Raw genomic sequence first — 17,921 nt, forward strand, 5'->3', positions numbered from 1 at the left:
CGCGTTGTCCACCCCGGCTCTCGCCCCTAGGACACGGTCCATGGGGTTCGGAAGCTCTCTCCCGAATGTGAGGAAAGCGGGGGTGAAGCCCGTCGAACGGTTGAGAGTGGTCCGAAGTGCGAACCCGATCTCGGGGATATATGTGTCCCAGTCACGGTGCCTTTCCGCGAAGGCGGCCAGCATTGGTTTGATGTTTCTGTTGCATCGCTCCGTGATGTTCGACTGCGGGTGGTACGGCGTGGTTGTTCTGTGCTTTATGCCAAGGGCCTTGCACGCGTCCACGAATACCTTCCCGACGAAGTAGCTCGCTCGATCAGTCAAAAGAGCTTCGGGGAACCCAAAACGGGTGAAAACCTCCATGAGCTTCTCCGTGATCGCTCGGGCTGTCAGCTTACGGAGTGGAAAAAGTTCCGTCCATTTGCTGAAGTGGTCAGTTACAACCAGCAAATACTGGTGTCCTTTAGGGCTCCTCGGTAGGGGGCCGACCACGTCGCAGGCTGCCAGAGACCATGATTGCTGGCTCGGAATTGGTTGCATTAGGCCCGGGGGTTTGCCGCCTCTTGGTTTGAAGCTTTGGCAAGAGTGGCAGGTGCGGGCATAACGGAAAACGTCCCGTTTCATGCCCGGCCAGGTGGCGATGCGACATAACTTTGTGTAAGTCTTGGAGCCGCTCGCGTGTCCGGCCAAGTGCGAGTCGTGATAGTAGCGCAAAACTGCGTTTCTCAGACTGCGGGGTACCACTACCTTGAACGCCTCGTCGGAGTCGTTCTCGGAGGGTATGTACCTCAGCAAGAGCCCGTCATTGCTCAGCAGATATGAATCCTCCGTGCCCGCACCAATACCAGATACGTCCCGGCAATCGGCGCCTACTACAATACCAGTAGTGTTGCGCCCGGCGGTCGCACCGCCCGCCTCCACGGCGTCCGACTCTTCTGCGAGTCCGTCGATCACCTTTCGACAAAACGGATCATTCTGCTGAGCTTTTAGAAGCTCTTCTTTGCTGAACACGATTCCCACGGCGCTCACTGCGTCTAGGTGGTTGATCGTCTCGTCCGGGGTGGTCAGATCTGCTGCCTCCCTTTGGGACTGAGTCACGGCTTCGCCTGACAATGTGGATGTCGTTGGCTCGGCCTGGGTCTTTGCGGAAATTTGTGTGCAGTCTACGGGGGCTCGTGACAATGCGTCCGCCACCACGTTTGTGCTGCCTTTCCGGTACCCCACGACGTAGTCGTATTTTTGCAGCATCAAAGCCCATCTTGCCAAGCGACCAGCGGGTTCGCGAAGTCGGGAGAGCCATATTAGGCTTTGGTGATCTGTTTCGATCACGAAAGTGGTCCCGTCGACATAAATGTCGAAACGCCGGAGTGCAAAGACGATGGCCAAGCACTCTTGTTCACATGTGCTGTAGTTCCTTTCAGCTGGCGTCAACGAGCGGCTGGCGAAGGCCACCGGTCGGAGTACACCTTCGTGCTGTTGGAGCAGGACCGCGCCCAAGCCAAGATTGCTGGCATCTGTTTGGATCAGAAAGGGCTTGTTCAAGTCGGGTAGCTTGAGTTCAGCTGTGTCCGCGAGCGCTCGGGAGGTGCGGCGAAAGGCCGCTTCCTGCTCGGGACCCCAGCTCCAACTCACGGACTTTCGCAATAGGCGTGTCAGTGGTGCTTGAAGCGTCGCGCAGTTTGGGATGAATTGGCGATAGAAGTTCACCATTCCCAGGTAGCGACGGAGGGAGCTCACGTCGGCTGGCGCAGGAAACTCCAGGATTGCCTGTAGTTTGTCGGGATGTGGCGCAAGGCGCCCCCGATCCAGTTCGAACCCGAGCAAGGCGATGCGGGTTTCGGCTATTTGAGCCTTTTCGGGGTTCAGGGTCATTCCCGCGGCTTTTAGCCGGTCGAGTACGTCCTCGAGATGACGTAGGTGATCTTCGAAGGTGTTGGAGTAGACGACAATGTCGTCGAGATAGGCCATTGCGTGTTTCCATTTGGCTTCTCCCAGTACTCGGTCGATCAATCGCTGGAACGTCATAGGCGCTCCGCACAGACCGAAGGGCATTCGCGTGAATTCGAAAAGCCCGCGGTGACAACAGAAGGCTGTTTTTGCCTCGTCACCTGGCTCCATCCGAACCTGGAGGTAGCCTCGGCTAGCGTCCAGGGTGGTGAAGTACCGCGCACTGCCCAAGTTGGACAGGATCGAGTCGATGCTCGGTAGCGGGTAGGCGTCCTTTCGTGTGACGTCGTTGAGACGGCGGTAGTCCACGCAAAGACGTGAGCTGCCGTCTTTCTTCGGGACCAGCACTACGGGGAATGCCCAGGGGCTGTTAGATCGCCGGACGACTCCGGTGTCGATCATTTCGTCCAGGGCACGGTCGATGGCTTTTCGTTTAGCCAAGCTTACGGGTCGAGCGTTCTGCCTTCTTGGCAGTTCGTCGCCCGTGTCAATGCGATGTCGCACTTCATTTGTGCAGCCAGGTCGGTCCGTGAACATTGCGTCATAGCGGCGCAACAACGACGACAGTCGGGCTTTTTCTCGCCCTGACACGCTGCATGATTGCGTGAGCAGTGGGTGCGTCATTTCCCCGATGGGGGCGGCGCTCGCTGCCATCGGCGCTGGACTCGGTGTCTTGGGGTCAATGGCCCGGTTTAGGGAGTCCCTCGCTTCCTCTCGACGGCTCGTCGCGTGCGCCAATGGTGGCGTTGGCAGTACGGCCGGGGGTTCGCAGAAGGGTTTCAGGGGTGCAAACGTGCCCTCCCGATAGCCTGCGCTGCTGACGTCGATTACAATGCCTGTTTTGGCAAGGAAGTCTCTGCCCAAAATAATGGGCACCGATAGGCCAGGGAGATGAACGAAGCGTTGTCGTCTTACTCGATTCTCCCATCTCGCGACCAGCCGCGCGGTACCAGCCGAAAGGGCGGTTCCGCAGGCTAGGCGAAAGGCAGTGTTGCATTCTCGGAGTCGGACAGAATTCTGTCGGAGGTGAGTCAACACTTCGTCGCCGAACATCGAAGCGCTTGCTCCGGTGTCGAGGAGTGCCTTGAATGGCTTGCCGGCGATCGTTACAGAAATGAACGGGGCCGGTGTGCCGGTCGGGAAGCCTATTCTGTAGGCGGTCGGTAAAAGAGTGGCCATGGGACCCTCTGATTCTTTGTTAGCCACCGGTCCGTCCGTCCAAGGGCCGTTTACCGGTGGCTTTGCTCGTTTCCCGCACGGTGCGATTCCGTGTTCGGCCGCTCCGGGCACTGGCGAGCGAGATGACCGGGGCGATTGCACCGAAAACATCTTCTGTCGTCGCCTCGCTGGGGGTTCCGCCGTGCGTTTTGGTTTTCGCCGGCTCTGTCGTAGCGTGCATTGGCTCGCTGAGATTGAGGGATCCTCGTTTCCTCCTGCCTCGCTGCCTCGTTGGGGCGCGAGTCGGTGGTTCTGAACTGCGGCGTCGGCCGGCTTGTTCGTCTACCGTAGGAGTACGGGTCGAGCGCACGATCTGAGATTGCGTACGTGTCTCGGCCCCGATCTTCCGCATAGTTTGCGGAATCGTAGCGCCTCGGTGTTCGAGATGGCGTGTCCCCGCTCCACGCGCAGCGCGGTTCGAGGGCCGCTGACGCTGGAGGCGGAGGCCGGTACGCACGGGCAGCGAGAATGTCACCCTGAAGGCGCCGGGCCTCGGAGGCGAGCTCGTTCAGGTCGCGGAAACGGCTGCCTCGAAGATACGCAGCGAAAGTCGGATGGCTTTGGCGTATGACGCGTTCCACTCGCTCTGCATGGGGAGCTGAGGGTTCCGCGAGCTCGAAGAGCTCTTGCATGGCTCGTACAAACTCCTGCAGGGACTCGTCCGGATGCTGGGTTCGTTGTTCGAGCTCCCGCCGCATCCTTCTCTCGTAGTCGGCGGGAAGGAATTCGCGACGGAACGCTTCTCGGAACTGATCGAGCGTTCCGGGTTGGTCACCGACAAGTCGGAACCAGCGGGCGGCTTCGTCGACGAGCGCGATTGGCAGAATGCGCTCAAGTATTTCACGATCGGACATTCCCATCGCGCGTTGGTACTTCCGTAAATCGTCAAGGAAGTCCGTAGCGCTCGCTCTGTCTGCGTAACCCCGATAAGTCGGGACGGGAATTCGGACCGGAGGTCGTTGGGCCTGTGGTGCGAGTGTTGTCGTTCGCAACGCACCTGTCAGACTCTCAATCACACGTGCCGCGTTTTCGAGCAAGGTGTGATGAGGCGCCGCAGCGGTTTCTCCGTGGGGAGACCGATAGGCTTCGCTTTGTGCCGGCGGCGGAGCACGCGTGTTCAGGGAAGATCCGGGAGCGATGGCGCCCGTTCGCAATGGCGTCAGAACCACGCTCGGCTCCAGGGGTGCGCCGTAGGGCGCTTCTCGTTGGAGGGTTGGCATTTCGGCTTCCCGTTGAAGTGGGGGCCGCGCGAATGCGTCGGCCGCGGTCGCCAGCGTGAGCAAATCCGAGAAGTCAGTCTGCATTGTCACGGTAAGCGCTGGTTGCGCGAGGACTCGTCACTCGGCGGCAGTCGCCACACAGACGTACCAGGGTTCTGGTCGTCAGCCCTTTTGTTGGGCGCCAAATTGTGGTTCTCCTTGGGGCCACTGCCTTTGGGAGTACCACGTTCGCGGCGAGACGCTCTACCGCGAAGCGGGTTCGCACTCGCGTGGCATGCTGCTCGTCGAGCGCAATGAGACACCAGTCACGTTGGTAACGGTGATAAACTCTGTTTATTTACAATGAAACAAAATAACAACAACACAGCGGCTATAAGCTGGTGAACGCCGTCGGTGTGGAGATCGCCCACGGCCGAACGGTCGTTCACAAATGTACAAAGGACGGGGTAAACGCTCACCGGTGCGCCGGAAGGGTCCCCGTTGTCGCCGCCGCCGAATCCCAGGAAGAAAAAAGGAAGCGAGACTGCTGTCCGCTGGTTTTAAGATAACGGCGGCGGCGAAGTGGCCAATCAAGGAGCGACACGTCGATCTCCTTTGTGCGGGGGTCCGTTACGGAAATCGCCCCAAGGGGGGAGAGGAGGAAGCCACTCACAGTGGTAAGCAGCGCCACCTCTCGCTACGCCAGCGCGGCCGCCACGGCGCGCCAAAACGCTGACGCGACAGAATGTTGAGGGATCACAATCCCCACACGGTTTACGGGCATACACAGGTATTTAAAGAGGAGTCTACATCTCAGGCGGTCTATTCCGCTTGTCATCAAAAGAGGAAGCTTATCCAAACCTCAAAGTGGCTTACGGTATTTCAGCAAACTTGGTGTACCCGTAATATTACGAGAGCTAGCCAAATTAAAATTGAGAGAATATTGGGTGAAAATAGGAAGTGGGCTAACTTAAGTTAATTTAAAAAATGCTATTTTTAGATTATGTGTCCCTGTCAAGCTTAGTATCGCGGCAAATGGCAATGAAGCAAACATGACTGTAGTTCAGTCAGCAACGTTCGCTTAAATCCCGCCGTAGCTAACTAAACGCATTTACGCCCACGTCATCGTTGATATGAACACACGATTACTAGGAGTGGGTTATCTTTCGGTGCTTAAGAGAAAATAGGAAATCAAGCCGAAAATAGGGGTGGGTTACCTTTCGGGGGTGGATCATCTCTCGGTATTTTACGGTGTTCAAAGACCCAAAGACGCTGGGTCTCCTAGCGACACGTCGACTGCCCCTTTGATGCTTCAACGGTGTTCCACATCAAGTGCTTTCTACCAGTCCCAATTGCATTCTAGCTTTGCAAGGGGGAATTGTGCTATGTGTCTGTTTACACAGTAGAAAGTTAGTCAGTCCCATTGGGTGTCTGTTGCCTCCACTGTAGATAAGAAATTCAACCAGTGCTGCACGACAATCAAGCCTGGGCTTTTTAACGTTAATCACGCAACAGTGATGCACGACCGCACGCCGGTGCGGTACTCGTACTGATCGAAACGAGCAGGGGTGGGGACTAAACCTACGCCACCTAGAAGACAAGGCCGACGCCTTACGTCACCACTAGTGTATCCCTGGCCTGCCCAAATCAGTAACCACACTGACACTCGACGTGAGTACGAGTTTTTTTACCTTGTTTTAGCTTAAAGTTTAAAAAAAAAAAAAAAAAACGCGTTTTTCTTGCATCTACGCAGCGCAGCAAACCAATAATTATAAAAGCCTGTAGGGAATGATAAATTGTGTCCCTGGCTGCAGATCGCCGTAAAAACACATTTGTTTGTAGGATTCGCAACGGGGACGACGGTCCATGCACGGCTCCATCGTCTCACACCCGGATCGCCACGCAGTTCCTCGCACAGCCACCTTGCCACGTCTTTCAAGAGGCGATAGGGTTGTTGAAAATCAATGCCGTCCATGTCAAACGCGTGGACAGGGCCTAAATACCTATGGCGATGTCGAAACACGAACAAAAACGCTGCCATTTTGGACGCTTCTTCCTCATCTCGCGAAAACTCGCATAGGTCGGAGCCGGCAAGCTTTTCCCATCCTCGGCGGCTTCTGCCACCTCACAATGACGTCCCCGCATCTCACCGCGAGTTTCGAAAAAGTCGCTCTCCGACCGCCTCAAACTCTCCACCGTGACGTCACGACCTAGGGAATGACGGCGCACGTTGTCACGCATGGCGCCGACCAACCGCGGCCGGCGGCCAGTTCCGCGAAGAACTCCCCGGTAGTCGACAAATAAAATAGTCGACAGAAAACCCACACGCGCGCCTTATCACCGTTCGCGCGCTGCTTATCTGTTGTCCTGTAGTTTTGACACTTGTTTCAATGAGAAAATCACAAAATGAGTGTCAAAACCACGTGATAGATGATTAGCACATAGCGTTCCCCGCATGCGCTTCGCGGTAAAGATTATGGTTGCGTAAGCGGCCGCGGCAACGGCAGAATACCGAGTCTTTTTTGTAAAAAAAAAAAAAGGTTTTGGGACGGTGCTTTTACTTTTCTTTCGTCATTTATTTGGTATGGATATAGTCATATAGACCCTTTTGCTGTGACAAACATAAACAGCCGTTTGTGTCGCAAGCGACTTCCGGTCGCACAGTCTTTGCAAGCCTGTGGAGTTTGCGTATATCACCAGTGATAGAGAGCACTGGTGATAAATGCTACACGGACAACGAAGTTTAAGATTTAACGCGGGCCTTCGGCTGCACAATATTATATCTTGGAGGAGGCAAGTGGGTTTACAAGAATACTCGAAACATTTTAAAGATCCAGCACTCGTTCGTTCTTTTGGCGTTCACCTGGAGAATTGGTGGTTAAATGTTTTATCCACATTTCAAGCAGCGGCGTTAAGCTGGCCTTTGTTCGTTCTTTTTATAAACCGGAAGTTCTGTCGGACGTGAAAGAGTGGAGCACCACCTGGTAACGTTTGCCAAAAGAAGGGGTCTATAGTGCAGTGGGCAATCGTTGCAGGTGATACCACAGATTCACTGTCCAACCATCTTCATAACGTAATTTAAACCACCCTCCACACAGCCATCTTCACAACTTTACGAGGCGCTGACAATCAAGGCTTGTGGGGACGTCTGTGTCAGTGCACCTTCTGTGTCCTTGTCAGACAAAGAACCATTACACCTCCATCACCCTCCATCATGTTTCTGAAGGTTTCTAGTTAGTTGGATGATCATCCCAAACTTCATCCTTCAAAGTCGTGGTAAAATATTGTTAAAAGATAGTTGTTTAATTTCTTGAATAATCAGTTTTTATTTTTTATTTATTTCTACATATTAATTTATATCTACAATTCCCAAGATTCTCCTACTTCTTTAATTTCTTTCTTTTATTTTTGTCCTTTTTGTCTTCCGTACATGCATCCTCTATCGTTTCGTTCTTCTCTTCCTTATTTTTCTATTATAACCCCGGTTGTGAGTATAGCGCTGTCCTGTCTACTTCATGTCCGTGTCCGTCCCTCGTGCTTTATAATTTCAATATTCACAACATAAATTAAAGCCTTAATCTTTTTTTTTTTTTTTTGCGACCGTTTTAAGCGGTGTCTTGCGCTTCTCCCAGGCCACACAGACACGCTTGAAAGGCTTCGGAACGAGCTGGGGTTTATATTTAGCTTTCGCGTTCCAGACTCAAAGGCGAAGCTGAAGCATTCTCCTGTAATTTTTTAAATGTATTTTGAAGCGCGCGCCATTTGGTGTGACTCAGCCCGCGCCATTTGGTGTGACTCAGCCCGGGCGCGTTGCCTTGGCTAATGCTTAGACGTTATTTTACCGCATAAGTCACGCACTGAGTGCGTGAGCGCGGGACGCGGTGGCCCACTCAGTACAAGCCATGTCTTCACCCTAACACAGGCACCTCACTACTGTTGTCGAGGTTGGGATGCGTGTGTCAGTGTGTGTGTGTGTGGGAGGGGGGGGGGGGGTGCGGTGGGGTTACTAGGCCTTCCGTTATATATAACGGAAGGCCTAGTAACCCCACCCCTACCCAATGCCAACTATAGTTGGCATTGGGTAGGGGTGGGGATTGAACCTTGGATCTCTGGGTTCTGCAGCGCGAGCCCTGTTTTGTTTGACCTCACCTGGCATTGGCAGGAATAAAAGCTTCCGTCAGGATTCTGTCTCTTCGTGTTCTCGGACTCTCCATTTTGGACCGGGTTTCCTCTTGGGCCGTTGTTGAGTTCTTCGCAAGCCTCAGAGCAGCGGGCCTGTGCAGGACTTCGGATCCCACCAGGATCACAAGCAGACAAAAGACCGCGATGGACGCCGCCGTGCACGCCCTGACCACCTTGTCGTTGCTGAAGAAGGACCAGTCTGAAAGCGCACCACTGAGACCTCTGCTTGGCTCGTCTTGCGTCTTTGAGTCCGTGTTCCACCTCACGGACTGCGAGTTGGAAGACAGTTGTAGTATTGAGCTTCTGGCCAGTTCCAGCTTACGGGGCATTTCCTTGGTAGAACTGGAGCGGTTCTGGAGCGTAATCCTTGTGCTACCCTGTTGGGTGTGCAAGCGCGTGTTCGCATCTACCGCACTAAAGGCGCCAGCACGGAGAGCTTGTGAATAGCATCAAATCCTCCAAAAGAATTCCACATTAGGGTTCGTGCGCATGGCGCGTGCTTCGTAGGCTTTGTCAAGTATTTGAACACGCACGTTCCGCGTTTTGCTTGTTTGGCGGTACATTAGACTGACGTGGAATATTTACACGCCTCGAGATACGATCGACACGGCTCATGTGGTGAAAAGCAGAACTATGCTTTGTTTTACCACGGACTTCGAGATTCTTCGCGTGCCGGCTGCGCTCCTCAAGCCGTTAACATTCGCCGGTATCCAAACCCAACAATACAAAGATTAGCCACAAGTTATCATTATCAACATTATCGTCGCTCTTCAGAACACGGGCGCAACGCGAAATGTGCTCCCCGCTTTTCGCCGCAACACGCAGATTTTTTGGCAAGGAAGAATTGATCCAAACTTGAAGGTTCATCTTTCCAAAGCGCGAAAGGTGTAGAAGAGATGTTCGTGCACCTAAGTGAAATTCGTAAAGTTGTTCTCATGCATGACGACAAAATATTTTTACGGTTGTTTACGGTTGTCCGCCGGCTCAGACAGTATTCGCAGACGACAAATATAAGTTCGCATTAAAAGAGTAGATATTTGGGCGAGTTGGGTGGGAATTCGCCCTTGTCATAGCCATGTAATGCGCTTGCGCGGGATCGCAGTGCCATAAAACAAAAGGCCGTCTTCGTGTTTTTTTCCTACAAAAAAAAAATGGTTAGTTGATAACAACGTTGATTGCCAGCACTCGTCCCGTGTGTTTCTTCTTCGTCTACGTCATTGTGTTTTCGCGTTGTTTCCGCGATGAATAGATTCGCTCTAAAGCTTGTATTCTAAAGGCCGCTTCAGACACTTGCGTTTGAGTGCGTTTTGACTGCATTCCGTTGAGAACCGAAAGCGAGTCACCGGCACATCTGTGCTTGGTACGAAGCGTGCAATCCAATTCAAGGGATCATCTTGGCACGCGATATAAGCAGCAGGAATGTCCTGGTTTCTCGCAGCCGCAACGCAGTCAAACGCAGTCAAACGCAGTCAAACGCAGCTGCGGTACAACATAAGGTGAAACGGGGCGCGAAAGCTCGCGCTGCAGGACCCAGGGATGCTGGGTTAAATCCCCCCCCCCCCCCCCCCCCCCCTGCCCGTTTTGATCTGGATGAGCTTTGTACCGGCGTGCGGTTGTGTATCACTACTGCGTGATGCACGCTAAAGATCCCAGGCTAGCGGTTGTACTGCACTGGCTAAATTGCTCATCTAAACCTGGGGGGCTATGTTGCGCTTTTTGGACTCCCAGGAGACTTGGAAGAGGGAAGTGACGTCAATGACTAGGGCAAACGCAGATTGGATGTTGACAGAAGAAAACGAAATCAACACCCAATCTGCGTTTGCTGTGTCGTTGACGTCACTTCCCTCTCCCTAGTCTCCTGGGAGTCCAAAAAGCGCAACATAGCACCCCTGGGAGACTCGTCGCCCGTTGGGGCAGACCAAGTTCTAGGCTGTATACACATACACACTACCCAATTTTTTTGGGTATCATATGGTGAAACAGCACGAAAACTGGAGCAGAAAATGAAAGTTACGAATCAAAGGAGGACGACTTACCTGGGGTGCTATGTTGCGCTTTTTGGACTCCCAGGAAACTAGGGAGAGGGAAGTGACATCAACGACACAGCAAACGCAGATTGGGTGTTGATTTCGTTTTCTTCTGTCAACATCCAATCTGCATTTGCTGTGTCGTTGACGTCACTTCCCTCTTCCAAGTCTCCTGGGAGTGCAAAAAGCGCAACATAGCACCCCTGGGAGACTCGTCGCCCGTTGGGGCAGACCAAGTTCTAGGCTGTATACACATACACACTACCCAATTTTTTTGGGTATCATATGGTGAAACAGCACGAAAACTGGAGCAGAAAATGAAAGTTACGAATCAAAGGAGGACGACTTACCTGGGGTGCTATGTTGCGCTTTTTGCACTCCCAGGAGACTAGGGAGAGGGAAGTGACATCAACGACACAGCAAACGCAGATTGGGTGTTGATTTCGTTTTCTTCTGTCAACATCCAATCTGCATTTGCTGTGTCGTTGACGTCACTTCCCTCTTCCAAGTCTCCTGGGAGTGCAAAAAGCGCAACATAGCACCCCTGGGAGACTCGTCGCCCGTTGGGGCAGACCAAGTTCTAGGCTGTATACACATACACACTACCCAATTTTTTTGGGTATCATATGGTGAAACAGCACGAAAACTGGAGCAGAAAATGAAAGTTACGAATCAAAGGAGGACGACTTACCTGGGGTGCTATGTTGCGCTTTTTGCACTCCCAGGAGACTAGGGAGAGGGAAGTGACATCAACGACACAGCAAACGCAGATTGGGTGTTGATTTCGTTTTCTTCTGTCAACATCCAATCTGCATTTGCTGTGTCGTTGACGTCACTTCCCTCTTCCAAGTCTCCTGGGAGTGCAAAAAGCGCAACATAGCACCCCTGGGAGACTCGTCGCCCGTTGGGGCAGACCAAGTTCTAGGCTGTATACACATACACACTACCCAATTTTTTTGGGTATCATATGGTGAAACAGCACGAAAACTGGAGCAGAAAATGAAAGTTACGAATCAAAGGAGGACGACTTACCTGGGGTGCTATGTTGCGCTTTTTGCACTCCCAGGAGACTAGGGAGAGGGAAGTGACATCAACGACACAGCAAACGCAGATTGGGTGTTGATTTCGTTTTCTTCTGTCAACATCCAATCTGCATTTGCTGTGTCGTTGACGTCACTTCCCTCTCCCTAGTCTCCTGGGAGTCCAAAAAGCGCAACATAGCACCCCTGGGAGACTCGTCGCCCGTTGGGGCAGACCAAGTTCTAGGCTGTATACACATACACACTACCCAATTTTTTTGGGTATCATATGGTGAAACAGCACGAAAACTGGAGCAGAAAATGAAAGTTACGAATCAAAGGAGGACGACTTACCTGGGGTGCTATGTTGCGCTTTTTGCACTCCCAGGAGACTAGGGAGAGGGAAGTGACATCAACGACACAGCAAACGCAGATTGGGTGTTGATTTCGTTTTCTTCTGTCAACATCCAATCTGCATTTGCTGTGTCGTTGACGTCACTTCCCTCTTCCAAGTCTCCTGGGAGTGCAAAAAGCGCAACATAGCACCCCTGGGAGACTCGTCGCCCGTTGGGGCAGACCAAGTTCTAGGCTGTATACACATACACACTACCCAATTTTTTTGGGTATCATATGGTGAAACAGCACGAAAACTGGAGCAGAAAATGAAAGTTACGAATCAAAGGAGGACGACTTACCTGGGGTGCTATGTTGCGCTTTTTGCACTCCCAGGAGACTAGGGAGAGGGAAGTGACATCAACGACACAGCAAACGCAGATTGGGTGTTGATTTCGTTTTCTTCTGTCAACATCCAATCTGCATTTGCTGTGTCGTTGACGTCACTTCCCTCTTCCAAGTCTCCTGGGAGTGCAAAAAGCGCAACATAGCACCCCTGGGAGACTCGTCGCCCGTTGGGGCAGACCAAGTTCTAGGCTGTATACACATACACACTACCCAATTTTTTTGGGTATCATATGGTGAAACAGCACGAAAACTGGAGCAGAAAATGAAAGTTACGAATCAAAGGAGGACGACTTACCTGGGGTGCTATGTTGCGCTTTTTGCACTCCCAGGAGACTAGGGAGAGGGAAGTGACATCAACGACACAGCAAACGCAGATTGGGTGTTGATTTCGTTTTCTTCTGTCAACATCCAATCTGCATTTGCTGTGTCGTTGACGTCACTTCCCTCTTCCAAGTCTTCTGGGAGTGCAAAAAGCGCAACATAGCACCCCTGGGAGACTCGTCGCCCGTTGGGGCAGACCAAGTTCTAGGCTGTATACACATACACACTACCCAATTTTTTTGGGTATCATATGGTGAAACAGCACGAAAACTGGAGCAGAAAATGAAAGTTACGAATCAAAGGAGGACGACTTACCTGGGGTGCTATGTTGCGCTTTTTGCACTCCCAGGAGACTAGGGAGAGGGAAGTGACATCAACGACACAGCAAACGCAGATTGGGTGTTGATTTCGTTTTCTTCTGTCAACATCCAATCTGCATTTGCTGTGTCGTTGACGTCACTTCCCTCTCCCTAGTCTCCTGGGAGTCCAAAAAGCGCAACATAGCACCCCTGGGAGACTCGTCGCCCGTTGGGGCAGACCAAGTTCTAGGCTGTATACACATACACACTACCCAATTTTTTTGGGTATCATATGGTGAAACAGCACGAAAACTGGAGCAGAAAATGAAAGTTACGAATCAAAGGAGGACGACTTACCTGGGGTGCTATGTTGCGCTTTTTGCACTCCCAGGAGACTAGGGAGAGGGAAGTGACATCAACGACACAGCAAACGCAGATTGGGTGTTGATTTCGTTTTCTTCTGTCAACATCCAATCTGCATTTGCTGTGTCGTTGACGTCACTTCCCTCTTCCAAGTCTCCTGGGAGTGCAAAAAGCGCAACATAGCACCCCTGCTTCTATTCTGACGACGATAACGATGAACGTGCAAGATGTATGAAAAAAGAAAAACAAATTGGGATGCGTGCATGTTTATACAGCCTAGAAATTAGTCTGCCTGAACAGGAGACTTATCTCCGAGCTGCAGATGAGAAATTTAGCCAGTCCAATACTACCGCTAGCCTGGGATCTTTAACGTGCACCACGCAGTAATGATGCCAAACCGCACGCCGGTACGATGCTCATCAACATCGAAACAGGCAGAGGCGGGGATTGAACCCAGGATCAATGGGTTCTGCAGCCCGAGCTTTTGATCCATGTGCTCCGAGCTGGTGTGCACTAGAGCCACTGAATGAGCTGCGCTTAGAGTATCGGCACTCCGTTCTTCCAATTTGTCTTAGCGCCGCCATTTTGGTTCGTATGCAGAGCAGACACAACTGATGATCGTAATAATTCAAAAGTGCGACTTCCTTAGCATTAGATTCGGTTTTAGGATGCTCACGTTATATTGATTTGCCCTGTCTCGAACTGTTTAAACATTTGTAAAGGGCGGAAAATCGTTTTCTGTGATTTCAGATAAAGCTTCAGATAACTGGCGACCATGATTTTAAGACACAATATGGCCAAATGTCGTTACTGTGAAGCGTAGCTTATTTAGTGGCGCTAGTGTGCGCTAGCCCACTCGACCACTGAACTACCCCCCCCCCCCCCCCCCCCCCCCCCCCCCTTCCCGTCCCCGGGAAAGATTCATAAAAATGCAAGTTTTACTCTTAGTTGAAGTGAAACAGATGCTATATGGACGCGAGATCGAAGACGTGGGAGGCGCCAATGAAGCGCTCGCGTGCCGAAATCAACCGATAAAACCTCGTGTTCTGTGCCCTTGCCCGTGCTCTGTGCTGTTAGTGTGGATGCTTTGGCTCCACCGTGGTCTCCACCCACATTCTGGACAGAGGGAATTGCCACGTGCCTCATGGAGAACAATAGAAAACAAAAGCACGTTTCCCTAGTTTCAATCTGGGTCTCGAAAAGAATAAAGGGGGATTGGTGGACGAGCGTGTTAGCGCACCGGAGCTCGGAGCATGTGGAGCAAAAACTCGCGCTGCAGAAGGATTGGGGTCGCGAGGATATTTATACAGCGTGTAGTTGGTCAGCCATTTCAAAGTTGCGACGAGTCACTCGCTGTAGCTGAGCAATTTAGCAAGTGCAGTACAACCGCGAGCATGGGGTCTTTAACGTACAGGGGGTAGAAGCTGAGCTAGTTGGTGGTACATATTACAACGGTTAAACCAGCTGAACTACGAAATTAGGGAGAAAGGAGTAAAAACAGGCCAGCGATCACCTGTTTTTACTCCTTTCTCCCTAATTTCGTAGTTCAGCTGGTTTAACCGTTGTAATATGTCTTTAACGTGCACCACGCAGTAGTAGAGAGTTTTAGTAGACCGTTTTCGCTTTCTCGCTCCGCTCTATGGAAAGCGGAGTCGCCATCGCGCATGCGCGACCCGCTCTGGGATTTGAGCGTGAAGCGTCAGCTCCGCTTTCGCCGCCATTTTGAGAATCACGTTCCACTCTCAGTAAATGGTGTTTTTTTTTATAGATGGTGTTTTTTTTTTGGAAAGGAATTCGAAATGAGTGCTCGTCATTTGAAATCATGCTTGGGAGCGCGCTTGACCGTTATGAACTTCGCTGCACTAAGATGGCTGCGCAGACTTTGTTTGAAACAGCGTCCTCCAGAAAACGTTTCACGGTGGTCAAGAGCCTCTGGCTGCTTCGAGAAATCGCTGGCCGCAATCCTTTCACGGCCCCTGAACGGTAAGAAATCCCAATTTTTTTTATTTTATGCGAGATGACGACAACGTCTTTGAGAGGATGACACGCCGAGCGACGGCGGTACCTCAATCTGAGCCCTGGGCCTCGGTTCCTCGGAGGCGGCAGCTTCTACTTTGACTGGGCTACCTCCTTGGAGCATGATGCTTTGACCCCAGTGAACCCCAGTGAGCAACAGCGCCATCATGTTCCATGCTCCTTCATGCACTGATCGAACGGCGTGCAAAATCCTCATGGCTCGCTGCTCACCCGCCCTACCCGCCTCCACGAAGTCTGGACTTCTGCGAATCGGACTGCCATCCTCCCCAATACCAACAACCCATGTCGACGTCATCTTGCACGCATATACTCATCACATTACCATGTTCCCTAGACGCGGCACCGCGGGCCTCGGTGGTACGGGCTGCCTCCTTTCCGCGGTGCCGCGGCTCTCCAGAGCCAAAAATTGAAGGCTAAAGACCAAAGACTAAAGCAGTCGGCAAACGGACAGATATTTTGTTTGGTTACTTTAGGCATCAAGACAGTGAAAATTAGCGAAAGTGAGTGCTCCATTTATATGTCTACTTTTTTTTCTTCAATGAAATGAGTCCTTTCTTCTTCGTATGCTTCGGTTTGTGATGGGGTACCTTGGTGTTTATGTACACTACGCGACACTGTTAGCGGGAACAATCGATATCCTGTTTTTATTTTTCACCTTAAATTCGAGGGGCTGACATCAGCCTATTGGTGTGGAATAAAGCGCTCGTTTGGGGCACTAATCTGAGCGACAAATTTTCACCTCTATGAATAGCTGTCAAAGAAATAAACTGCAAATAAAAGCAGTGTATGTATCTTCCTTGGGGGTGACATAAAACCATTTTGCTTGACTACACTTCTTTTTATTTCTTTTGTGTGTTTTTGAAAGTGCGTTTTTTAGCTTAAGCTCCTGGCTAGGTTCAGCCTCACTTGTGCTACGGTCTTTTCTTGCAATAGAAGGCCACGCAACACAAGCTACTTTTACAATGCTGAATTCAACAGTAACACTGTAATTTGGTTAGATGCAATATTCACACGCACATCTGAGAAGTAAAATGGGAGTCGTTAGTAAACGTTTTTTATTAAAATATTTCTAGATGCCTTTCAGCCCAGTTGGACAGGTATTTCGCTCAGTACAAAAGCTTGAACATGATTTACTGTGATAATTTTATGCATTCTAATATTAAACAACAAAAAATGCCCATGGTCTTTGTAGGTTTCGTCCAGCCGTCAAATTATGCCGCCTGCGCACATCACTGCCTGGTGCTTCACGACGAGCACCCTCGTGTGGTCCTCTTCTGATTTTTTGATGGACGGCGTATGGGCATGCTGTGCGGTCAACAAAACCCCAACAGTTGTTCAGGGGTGTTCCCTTGTCCTTGACGGCCTAATAAAAAAGACAAAAAGACACTCTTACAACACGGCAGTATTTAAACACTACCAAAACATGTGATATGGGACTTGTTACTCCTCTAAGATAAAGCGTATTTCCATTGCAGGGTTGTAAAAAACTGGGTATTGTAAATTAGTATATATATATATATATATATATATATATATATATATATATATATATATATATATATATATATATATATATATATATATATATATTATATATATATATATAACGGGCATGGTGGCGGGAGGCCGAAGGCGTGGGTATAAAACTGAGAAGAAAAAAAACCCTTAGTGAAAACAGCAACAACGGACGATTTAATCTTCGACGTTTCGGCCGGAGTTCGTCAGGAAGACGGAGGGCCGGAGTCCGGCCTTCCTGACGAAGGCCGGACTCCGGCCGAAACGTCGAAGATTAAATCGTCCGTTGTTGCTGTTTTCACTAAGGGTTTTTTTCTTCTCAGTTTTATATATATATATATATCGTTGTTCCTAAATTCTGCTAAGCTTTGAGGCCGTCAAACTGTGCATGCGAGGCCCTCTACGCGGGAATTCAAAACGAAACTTCTGAAAACTGTTCTAATCTACCACTATTGCTTATAAGTCCAGGGTTGTGTTTGCTAAATTTTGCATTCTTTATGCCTCTCTGGTTTTCACCAGACAAAAAATTGACGTGGAATATTCTTTCGACCGTTATTGGTAACTCTTTTCAAAACACCACCGGGTAACATATTCGGCCGCCGTATTTTGGGCATCACTTTTAGTGCGAGACTTGTGACTAGAACCGATTTCATATTCAGTATTGACGCAGCATTCGTGTCTAATACATTTAGACTCGCATCCGCGACAAACATTGACGTAGCTCTCTTGCTCCCTAGACACTTGGCCAAAATAAGGCGGCCTCGAAGACTAGCGGCACCATGGGTTGCACTTTTAAAAAGGCTGCATTCAAGTCTCTATTATTTTCTAAATCTACCAAGGAAATCCAAGGCGAACATTTTCTGAGGAAAGTTAAACAATTCAAAAGTTGCAAGCGAGTGTGATTAAAGCTGAGAGGAATGGTTTCTTTGGTGCAGCTTGCGAGCGCTATGCTCGCGGTCAGCTTTCAGTGGCATTTTCGACAGGAGGGCGCGTGCACAAGTATAATAGGCGTTCAAGCACGCGCACCCGTACATTTGACTGCATAGCCATAGGACG

The sequence above is a fragment of the Ixodes scapularis genome, unplaced genomic scaffold (assembly GCF_016920785.2).
Source record: "Ixodes scapularis isolate PalLabHiFi unplaced genomic scaffold, ASM1692078v2 PGA_scaffold11__112_contigs__length_91849675, whole genome shotgun sequence".
Lineage (NCBI taxonomy): Eukaryota > Metazoa > Arthropoda > Arachnida > Ixodida > Ixodidae > Ixodes > Ixodes scapularis.